General features: G+C 43.0%; 1 protein-coding gene across 1 annotated transcript in view; it reads left to right on the forward strand.

Moving 5' to 3' along the window:
• The window catches only part of CDYL (chromodomain Y like), a 206,989-nt gene that overhangs the window by 167,612 nt on the left and 27,359 nt on the right, over positions 1-12,018 (forward strand). The gene's annotated exons all lie outside the window — the stretch shown is intronic.

The raw sequence follows: 12,018 nt of genomic DNA on the forward strand, positions 1-12,018 counted from the left end.
AATTTTCTGTTACTCACCCTATTGCTTTTCTTTCAAATCATATTTCTAATTTATATGATCTAGTTCTGCCTATTTTGAATTTTATACCACATGTAATCTTCTGTGATTTATATCTTTGATTCAGTATGGGGAGAATTTGAGGGGGGGTTTTTCACTCTGTGTACAGAGAGTTATAAATTATTTCTCTACTCAAACGTATAACATAAGACATTTCCATCCTGTTTTATAAAGAACCTGAGGTATAAAACACTTGGCCCAGGGTCATGTAGGTAACTGGTCAACCTTCTAACCCAATTCAATGTGGCAAAACCTATATCCTGGCAGCTCCCCTGTCACGTCAGTTTTTTAGAATTTACAAAGGGAACTAATTAAGTAGGCTCTAATCATGTTTAGTCTTGGTGAGGGTGACAGAAAATGGAACTTCTTATATTGGTGTAAATCTAAGTTAATTGAACTTTAGAAAAGAATTTGGCAGTAACTTTCAAAAAGCATTGAAACCCTAGACCCAGTTTATCAAATTCTGTCCACTAGTGCTTCCCAGTCCCTCACAGATAGAGGATGAGCACTACTGCCTACTTAGGGCTTCAGCCAGGGCCATCCCTTCTTGGCCTTGATTCCTCATCTGTCGTAATAGTAACAATGACTAGCACACTACAGTAAGTGCCAGGTTCTATTCTAAACACTTAGCGCGCGCATGTGTGTATGTGTGACTCAGTTTTTAGAGTGTGTTAATGTAATATATGTTGTAATATACAGTCACTATAAAATGAGGCTGTCAAATCTTTTGGTAAGTTGACTTAGTTTCTGACATCACTGGCAAGACTAGTGAACACTAAAGAAATCAAAAGAACCTGAACTTTGAAGGTTTTTAAGGGAGCTCCACGTCAGATGTCGGTGGAGAGGTATGAGGAGAGCTCGGGGCTAGTGCTGCTCATGTGGCTCCTCTTGGCCCCTGTAACCTGGTCAACAGTGAGTAAACAAAGGCTCACCAGTTATTTACTTACCCCAAGTCTCCTCGTGGTGAAGAACCCCAGAGTGTCAGGACTCGGCCCTCTGGGCCAACTCCTTTGGTCACATTCCAGGCTCCAACCCCCTCAATTCATGACCTTTTCACTTACATGAGTATGTATGTTACACCTCCAAAGGGAGAAAATGTGTGTTGCAGCTGGTGTTTACCACGTTGCAACACATGGAGGGACAGCCCAGGACACGGGCTCGGTGTTTTGGGGGAGGGGTGGAGGGTTTTCCCCACATCTTGCTTTGAGGTTCAGTGCTATGCTGATGAAGTCGTGTTCCTTGATTGGGGACCTGTTTCCCAGCCTTTGATCCCTCACCAAAGATGTCCAGTTGGGTCACTGGAAGGGCCAAGAGAGCAACCTAAATAGATGGGGCTACTACTGAGCTCCTGGAAAAAACCTACAGGTAGTAGGTCAACACATCAGCAACCCTCCTTAGGAGCACCTGTTCCTGATGTGAGACATCCTTTTGGGTAAAAGGAAAAATAATCTGTTGATTTTCACACTTTACTATAACTTCCTTGGTAGCATTCTGTGAGTTTTAAGTTACCACTGATTTTTCCCCCTTTACCACTAGAGAGCTTTATTAACTTCGGAGCTCTAGAGTCTCCTAGAGTGAGAAACTTACATCAACCTAGTTTGGAGAGAAATGACTTAGAATTCTAGTTCTCTGAAGGTGCATGGTTATCAGAGCACCAGTCCTCAACTCTGCCATGGGGACCATCCCATTGCCAGTAAAGGGAAGAGAGACCCTGGGTGATAGACCCTGCAGATTTTGGACTGACTTTGAAGTCCAAGTCACAAGCTACAGTAATGTGATAGTCTGGGGCAGGGTTAAGTATCCCATCCGGTGCATCAGCTGGTGCTTTCCATGGAATCGTAGAACATTGATGGTGATGTCAGCAGCCATGCTGATGCTCCAGAATCAGCCTCTGCATGTTACACGGTCTCTCGTGACCGGAACACTTAAGCAGAGGAGTGGCTCCTACACGCAGGCAGGTTTGGAAAGAGATGCATATACTTGAGTGATTCAAGTATAACTTGTACTGCTGCATTGCAAACTATGTGCATGTGCACAAATGTGTGTGTGTCAGGAAGAGGTTTTTTAAATGGTTTTATTGAGGGGTAGTGAACACAATGAACTGCACATACTTAAAATGCACAATTGGCTAAGTTTTGAAACACCAATGACACCATCATCACAACCAATAGAACATCACCCCAAAATTTTCATGTGGTTCTTTGTAACCCTCCCGCCCTTCCCTCCCACCTCATCTCAACTAACCAATGATCTGCTTTTTGTCACAAATAAGTAGATTGACAACTTAAAATACCAAGTAAGTCTGGCAGGCAGAATTTTCTGGGGGCGGTGGGGGGGGGGGTGTGAGGTTTGGTTTTTTTTGTTGTTTTTGTTTTTGTTTTTTTTTTGACATTTAAAATTCTCAATTCCCAGAGAAACAGGGACAGAGGCAGAGACAGATGAAAGGCTTGTATGGGGCCAAGTCCTGGGAATCTCGCCCTAACCATAGCCCCAGCTTTGCTGACATGCCCTGGAGCCCCTTCTCACAGGAAAACCCCAACCAGACTACCAGCTTGGCGGCAATCCTTACTGCTTTTCCTGGCAGGCTTCTAACTGTGGACTCGCAGCCACCACTGGCACCATAACAAAATCCAGCATTAGGACCTTTGAAGCAGTCAGCTGCAACCTCACCTCATCCCTCTCTCCCCTCTCACCTAGCTGCTAAGCAAGAGGCACTAGCTTCTCTATCCTTTCTGGCTCTGCTCATCATGGTTAATCTTTCCCCATTGGCTTTTTCTCCCAGCCCATGCAGCCCCTGGAGCCTATGTGGTTGTAAATGAATGCTTCTCTGTCCTCAGTCTGATGGCAGAACTGTGTCTCTGACTTGGATCTGGCCCAAGTACATCACACCTTCACGGGAGCCCTGCACCTATGGGAGGCAGGTGCGGCTGGGTTGGACCTGGCTCCCCACTGCTACATCTAGGACCATACTACTAATGTAGGAAGCATGTTCATATGTTGGGTAGCCATGGAAGTTGTCCAGCATACATACCATGTCCTACTTTGTGCAAATCATGACCTAGTATTTTCCCACAAAATAGGCAATAACATCTGTGAAAGTGCTTAGTTGATTTCTGGCACAAAATAGAGATCAGAATATTGGATAATAGTAAAATTAAAAAATTTTCCCCCAGTTTTATTGAGGTATGATTGATGCATACCATTATGTGGTGATAGATGTTAACTTATTGTAGTTATTTTGCCATATATATACACACACATATATAAAATGGTACAGCTTGAATTTATACAGTTAAAAATTATTTTTCTTGTGATGAGAATTTTTGAGATCTATTGTCTCAGCAACTTTCAAATATACAATACTATACAAATATACAAAATGGTGGTAATGTAATCACCATGCTGTGTATTACATCCTCAGAACTTTTTTATTTTTTACCTGAAAGTTTTTACTTTTTGACCACATCCATCCATTTCTCCAACCCCTTACTCCCCGCTTCTGGTAACCACAATCTGTTGTTTCTGAGAGGTTTTTTTTTAATCCTTGCCTAAGGACATGCTTGCTGATTTTAGAGAGAGAGGAAAGGAGAGAGAGAAACATCAATTTGAGAGAGAAACATTTGATCAGTTGCCTCCCATACGCACTCCAACTGGGGACTGAACCCACAATCTAGGCATGTGCCCTCCCCTGGAATTGAAGCCATGACTTTTTCGGTTTATGGGACAACACTCCAACCAACTAGGTCACACTGGCCAGGGTTCTATGAGGGTTTTTTTTTCCCACATGTAAGAGAAATCAGTCTTTCTGACTTACCTCAGTATAATGCCTTCAAAACTATCCAAGTTACCACAAATGACAGGATTCCCTTTTTATGGCTGAATAAATACCCCAGTGTATGTGAGTGTGTGCGATTTTCTTTTTTTTTTTTAGAGTAGAAGTAGGAGAGGAGAGTGTGAGAAACATCAATGTGAGAGAAAAACATCGATCAGTAGCCTCTCATGTGCACCCCAACCAGGGACTGCAACCCAGGCATGTACCCTGACCAAGAACTGAACCAGCAGCTTTTCACTTTGCACAACAATGTCCAAACAACTGAGTCACACCAGTCAGCGTATGGTGCAGCTTTTTAATTATAAAATCAATAATTTTTCTCATCAATTAGAAAGTGAAAAAGTCAGTCACAGATGGAGAAGTATATTTGAGATGTAAAAGCTTCTACACAGTAACAGAAATGAGAAACAAAATGAAAAGGCAACCTACAAAATGGGAGAAAATATTTGCAAACCACCTACCCAATTAGGGGTTAATATCCAGAATATATAAGAATTTAACGCAATTCTATAGAAAAGAAACAATCGATTAAAAATTGGGAAAAGACCTGAATAGACATTTTTCCAAAGAAGACATTCAGATGGCCAACAGGTACATGAAAAGGTGTTTAATATCACTAATCACCAGGAAATGCTAATCAAAACCACAATGAGACATTACCTCACACCTGTTAGAGAATGGCTATTATCAAAGATACCAGAAATAATGTGCTGGTGAGGATGTGGAGAAAAGGGAACCCTTGGTCCTTAACAGTTGGAATGTAAATTGGTGCAGCCATTATGGAAAACGGTATGGAGGTTCTTCAAAAAAATTAGAACTACCATATGTTTGGAAACAGATGATGGCAATGATTACACAACAATTTGTATGTACTAATGCCATAAACTGTACACTTAAAAATGATACAGTCTATGTTATGTATGTGTTACCACAATGAATACAGTCTACATAGAGATAAGCAGACATTTCAGCAAAGAAGACTGAAAGAGAAGATATCAAAATGGCCAAAAACCAAATAAAAATGCTCAACCTCATAAGCCAGCAGACAAACTTAAACCACAGTAAGAAACTGATACATGCCAATCAGAATGGCTGGAATTAAAAAGACTGTTAATGGCGAGTGTTGGGGAGAAACTGGAGGAGTAGCTGAAATACTCATCCATTGCTGGCACAAATGTAAAGTAGCACAATCACTCAGGAAAACTCTTTAGCAGTGTCCTCTAACGCTGAGCACTATTACCCAGAAATTCCACTCCTTAGGCATAGACCCAACAGAAATATGCACATACCCAATGATGTATCCTAGAATATAGCAGCACTATTCATTATAGTCCCAAATATCATTAACAGGAGAATGGATAAATACATTGTAATATATTTACAAAGGAAATTCTTACAGTGACAAAAATGAATCTGTATAGTTTGCGAGTCTCACTAACATAGTGTAATGCAAAGAAGCCAGATGCAAAAAATGTGTACTATGTGATTCCGTTTCTATGCAGTTCAAAACCAGGCAAAACTAGCCTGTGGCCTTAGAAGTTAGAAGTACCCTGGAGCTTTGAAGTGGCTGTTAGGGTACGGTGCCTCTGGTAATATTCCACCTCTTGATCTGGGGACTGGTGAACCAGATGCATTCACTTTGTGATAATTCATCAACCTGTACTCTTAGGATTGGTGACTTCTCTGTACATACATTACACTTCCATTTTTTAAAAGTTTATTTTTAAAAGCTCCTACTTATTAAAAAGTGCTGTGTTGTATTTAAAACAAACTAACTCCTCTAAATCATCCTCACTTGCTCTTCAGGTGCCATATTAAAAAATTAGAAAAAGCAGCCAAACTTTTAGTAGACTGGTTTCCATGTAATAACTATACTCTATGTGCACCTCTCAAAGATGAATGTATCTTTTATGACTATGAAAAAACACTATGGATTCTGGAATGAACAGATAAAGGGGAAGAGTCAGTCTTCAAATCAACAAATTGAACAATGAGTAAAATTGGGAAAAGCCAAGCAGGAAAAGATGAAAACTGGCTATATTTTCTTTTGACTCTTTCCTTTTACTTATGGGCTGAAGGTCTTTATTCAGTTAAAGAGATTTGAAGGTTGGTAGTGAAGGCAGAGCCAGAGTTGATCCCACATGAACCCACCTACTCTGCATCCCTCTACAACCAGCCCTGGGCCAAGAGCAGGGCAAGGGCAGAGCTCAAGTCAGGAGGCTGAGGCATCTGGCTTTGTTGGGATCGTTGGCCTGCTGACATGGTCTCTTCTGTTCAATTCTACATAGCAATTGCTGCTTACCAGAAGCTATGCTAAGCCTTGGAGATTCAAAAGTAAATTAGAGGGAGCTCCTATTTTCAAAGTCAGGAAGCTATATAACATTAAAATTCAAGACAATGATAGGAATGTTATAAATAATACTATAAACAGACTATGACCCTGGACAAGTTGCTTACCCTCTTTGTGTCCCAGTTTCCTCATCTGTGAACTGGGGATAAAGATAGTAGGTCCTGGACTCCGGCCAAGACGGAGGTGTAGGTAGATACACTTTGCCTTCTCACACAACCAAAAGAAGGATGACAACAACAAATTTAAAAAGAAAAAACAACCAGAACTGCCAGAAAAATCTAACTGCATGGAAGCCCGACAACCAAGGAGGTAAAGAAGAAACATTCATCCAGACCAGTAGGAGGGGTAGAGACAGATGGAGCAAGGCAGAGGATGTGCCTCAAGGCAGCAGCTGGTGGACTGGGTGGGTGAGTTGGGGGCTCGCAGACTGGGCAGAACCACATTCAAGTGGGGATAAACCGGGGGGAACAATTGAAGAGCAAGACAGATTGTGCAACCCAGGGTTCCAGCATAGGGAAATAAAGCCTCAAAATCCCTGGCTGTAAAAACCTGTGGGGTTTTCATTAAATACAGAGAAAAAACCTGTGGGGATTGTGGGTGTGGGAGAAACTCCCAGTCTCACAGGAAAGTCTGTTGGAGTAACCCACAGGGTCCTAGAATGTACACAAACCCACCCACCCAGGAATCAGCGCCAGGAGAACCCAATTCATTTGTGGAAAGTGGTACAAAATAGGGAGATATCAAGAATAGTATAGGAAATGGAGGAGCCAAAGAACTTATATGTACAACCCATGGACATGAAGTAAGAGGTGGAGGGAATGCTGGAGGGAGGTAGGGCAGGGCAGAGAAGGGGAAAGGGGAGAAAAAACTGGGACAACTGTAATAGCATAATCAATAAAATATACTTAAAGAGAAAAGATAGGTGATCCCTCACATGGTAGGAAGGATAAAATGAAATAAAACACATAACGTGGTTAACCAGGTGCCCAACACACAACAATGGCTCGGTACATGACTTAGCTACATGACTAAAGATGATGACCAGACCATGGTTATAATGATGATGAGGGCATCCAGGATGCTATGGAAACACCTAGACCCAGACTGGAAATTCAGAAGATCCTAAAGAATGGATAGTGTGAAAAGATATGGCAGAAAAGGAGGATAGAAGTCAGAACAGCTGAGAAAGTCCCTGAAGTATGAGGCAGTGCGGTGAGTGCGGGCAGCCCCCAGCGTTCACCTGAGGTAGAGCTGTAGTGTGGACCAGGGGGCAGAGGGAAGTGGTCTGGAGCTGGGTCCTCAAGGTCCTTGTATACCAAAGCAATGAGGTGTAATCTCATCCTGTAAGTGACAGGGAGCCACTGCAGGGATTTAAAATAAATATTTTTACGTAAAATCAGCATAACTTGGTGTTTGATTGGTTAAGGTTGAAGGAAAGAGGAGTTAGTAATAACTACTGGCATTCTAGACTGCAAAAAAGGAATGGATGCCACTGGGAATGGAGGACGTTGGGGGGATCGGGTGTCGTCATGCATTTCATTTAGAATGTGTTGAGCTTGAGTTGCCTTTAGAACAGCCTATAGCAAATGTCCAGCAAGCAGTTAGCTGCACCCACGTGAGGCTCAGGGAGATTGAGGGGATGTGAGTGTGTAGGTGGTGTCAGAGCAATGTGAGAGCCATCCAGGGAATGTGTGTGGAAGGGCAGGTGGTGGTCACCTGAGAGCACCAGCACCAGGACAAGCAGAGGAAGAGGGGCCCTGCTGGGGCTTCAGGAGGAATAACGGGACTATCAGGGACAGAAGAGTATGGTGCTCAGGAGGACAAATAAGATAAGAGCCATAAAGGAGGTTGTATTAGTTAGCTCAGGTTGCCATAATGAGTACCACAGACTGGACAGCTTAAACAATAGACATTTATTTTCTCAGAGCTCTTGGAAGCTGAAGTCCAAGACTGAGGTTTTGGCAAGACAAGTTCCCTCCTAGGCCTCTCACCTTGACTTTGAGATGACTACCTTCTCCCTGTGTCCTCACATGGCCCTCCCTCTGTATGTGCTGTGTCCTAATCTCCTCTTCTTATAAGGATGCCAGTCATATTAGGGCCCACCCTAAAGTGACCTCATTTTATCTTAATCACCTTTCTAAATTCTGTATCTCCAAAAACAGTCATGATCTGAGGTACGTGGTGCTAGGACTTCAACATATGAATGGGGGCAGGATGTGAAGGAGGACACAATTAAGCCCATAACAGGCCTATTGGACTGGCAGTTAGGAAGCAATTGATAAGCTTAACAAGAGCTTTGGAAGGCAGGGGAAGCCAGGCTGCAGAGATTGGAAGGGGTAAGAGGCAGGAAATGGGGCAAGCTAGGGGCTGACAGTGGACAGGAGCTGGATGGAGAACCCAGGTCAATCAAGGCTCAGGAGGGACTTGAACATGGTAAAGGCTGAAGGAAAACATCAACAGAAGGAAGGAGGGAATGAAAAGTCAGGATCACGAGGTCACTTTGTGTGGAGTGGAAGATCACTCTGACCACTAGACACATGTCCACTTTGGGGTCAGGCTGGCCCACAGCAAGTACACTGAGTTAAAACCCCTTGAAACAACAGCATGAAACTTGCTCAGAAACTTTCAGCCCTGACTCATCTTGACTCCTGCTGCCGCAAGGATGGTGACTTACCTAGATAACTAAAAGGAAAGCTGGTGACCTGGAAAAACTCCAGAGACTTTGGCACTGTGACTTAACAAAACAGAAATTTTGATTTTGTGGATGAAAATATTACTCTCTCTTTAGCCTCAATTTCTTTCCATTTATATGAGATTCCTAGAGTAGTCAAATTCATAGAGACAAAAAGTAGAATGGTGGTTGCCAGGGGCTGGGGTGTGGGAAGGCAAGGAATAGGAAGTTAGTGTTTAAGGGGCACAGAGCTTCAGTATGGGAGTGTGGAAGAGTTCTGGAGAGGGATGGCAGGGATGGTTGCACAACAATGTGACTGTACTTGATCTTAACAAATGTACACTTTATAATAATTAAGATGGTATATTCTTTGATATGTGTATTTTACCATAATATAAATAAATTATAGAATTTGAAAAGGGTTTCTATGGGTTTTTTTCCTCCTTAACATAGATATTTGAATATTAGAGACAAAATATTTCTAAGGAGTTTGATTAACAAAATGTTCTTAAAAAAAGCATCAGCTGGCCAAGATGGAGGCATAGGAAGACACACTTTGCCTCCTCAGACAACCTAAAGAAGAAAACAACAAATTTAAAAACAAAAAGTAACCAGAACTGCCAGAAAATTGAACTGTTTGGAAGTCCGACAACCAAGGAGCTAGAGGAGAAACATTCATCTAGACCATTCGGAGGGGCGGAGATGGGCAGCCAGGGTGGAGAGGATGCGTGGCAAGGCGGCAGCTGCAGGACTGAGCAGTCGAGATGACGGCTGGCAGACAAGGCAGTCCCACATTTGCATGCAGATAAACTGGGAGGAACAGCTGGGGAGCGAGACAGATCACACAATGCAGGGTTCCAGTGCAAGAAAAGAAAGCCTCAAAACCCCTGGAGGTAAAAACCTGTTGGGGGGTTGCAGCGGTGGGAGAAACTCCCAGCCTCACATGAGAGTCCGTTGGAGAGACCCAGGGGGTCCTAGACGAACCCAACCAACTGGGAATCAGCACCAAAAGGGCCCAATTTACTTGTGGGGAGTGGTGGGAAGGGACTGAAAGTTGGCCAGGCTGAGAGCCAAGCGAGCAGCGTTGTTCCCTCTCGGACCCCGCCCCCACATAAAACGTCACAACGCAGCGACCTAGGTTGCCCTGCCCTGGCGAATACCTAAGGCTCTGCCCCTCCCAATATAACAGGTGCACTGAGACAAAGAAATATGGCCCACATGAAAGAACAGATCAAAGCTCCAAAAATAGAACTAAGTGATGAAGAGATAGCCAACCTATCAGATGCACAGTTCAAAACACTGGTAGTCTGGATGCTCACAGAAAAGGTTAAATATGGCCGCAAAATGGAGGAAAAGGTGAAGGCTATGCAAAGTGAAGTAAAGAAAAACATACAGGGAACCAACAGTAAAGGGAAGGAAACTGGGACTCAAACCAACGATTTAGAGCAGAAGGAAGAGATAAACATCCAACCAGAACAGAATGAAGAAAGAAGAATTCAAAAACATGAGGAGAGGCTTAGGAACCTCTGGGACAACTTCAAACGATCCAACATCTGAGTCATTGGGGTGCCAGAAGGAGAAGAGGAAGAGCAAGAAATTGAACTTACTTGAAAAAATAATGAAGGAGAACTTCCCAATCTGGCGAAGGAAAGAGACTTCCAGGTGATCCAGGAAGCTCAGAGAGTCCCAAAGAAGTTGGTCCCAAGGAAGCACACACCAAGGCACATCATAATTACATTACCCAAGGTTAAAGATAAGGAGAGAATCTTAAAAGCAGCCAGAGAAAAGGGGACAGTTACCTACAAAGGACTTCCCATAAGACTATCAGCTGATTTCCCTAAAGAAACCTCCCAGGCAAGAAAGGGCTGGCAAGAAGTATTCGAAGTCAGGAACGTCAAGGACCTACACCCAAGATTACCCCATCCAGCAAAGCTGTCATTTAGAATGGAAGAGCAGATAAAGTGCTTCCCAGATAAGGTCAAGTTAAAGGAGTCCATCATCACCAAGCCCTTATTATATAAAGGGACTTATCTAAGAAAAAGAAGATCAAAAGCTATGAACAGCTAAACAGAGGGAAGAATGGGGGGGAAAAGTACAGGGAATAAACAGCGTAAATAGTAGGTACAAAATAAGCAGGGGGAGGTTAAGAAAAGTATAGGAAATGGAGAAGCCAAAGAACTTATATGTATGACCCATGGACATGAACTAAGGTAGGGGGGCAGGGGTAGTAATGCTGCGAGGAGGGATGGTGCAGCATGGAGGGTAATAAAGGGGAGGGAAAAAATGGGACAACTGTAATAGCAAAATCAATAAAATATATATTAAAAATAAAAAAGAAATGCATAATACAAAATACAAAAATATTAAAATAAATAAAAAATCATCAGGCAGGAAACTTGCTCACAGCCATGTCTGTGAACATAAGTAACTTGGTCTTTCCAGAGAATGAAAAGAAAGTTAAGGAGTATGATGTCAGTGAAGTGTTCTTTTTGACAAATAACTCAATTCAACTGCCACTTATTGGACACCTATTAAGTGCCAGGAATGGAAGAAGGGAGATTATTTGTTTGTATTATTTGCATTCTTTCTGCTTTGCTTTTCCACAAATGCTGTCTTGTGTCTAAGGTAGTGTCAGGGGTGTTGCAATTTGGGGCACTCCACTGCTCTCTGATATGCAGCTGGGCCCTTCCCTTGAAGCTGGGTGGGAATTGCTCTCCTGCTGTCCCTTTTTGTCTGGGGTCTCCTGCCAATCTGGGGAAGCAGACCCAATCCCCTTCCAATGTCCTCACCATAGAGGTCCAAATGCCTTGGAGCCTGAAGACAAAAAATAAAACACAAAACTTTCTATCAGCTGGCCACTGGAATTCCAGAAAATTGTGAATGAAAACAGCAGTTGAAAATGGAAAGTCTTTGCAAACTGCAGCTGATTATTGACTGGCTGTCTTGAGTTTTGGCAGGAACACTAAAAAATCTGCTGCTCAAGCATCCAAGGGGGCAGTAGAAACTGATGGGGAAGCTTGGGCCGAGTGGCTGGACCCCAGCTCACCCCTCTTACAGCCTCAGGCCCCATTGACTGAAACTGAGGAAGTTCAGGCCCCAAAGCCAGCA

This window comes from Pteronotus mesoamericanus, unplaced genomic scaffold (assembly GCF_021234165.1).
Source record: "Pteronotus mesoamericanus isolate MK-2021 breed Mesoamerican mustached bat unplaced genomic scaffold, CSHL_Meso_final scaffold_31, whole genome shotgun sequence".
In the NCBI taxonomy this organism is placed as follows: domain Eukaryota; kingdom Metazoa; phylum Chordata; class Mammalia; order Chiroptera; family Mormoopidae; genus Pteronotus; species Pteronotus mesoamericanus.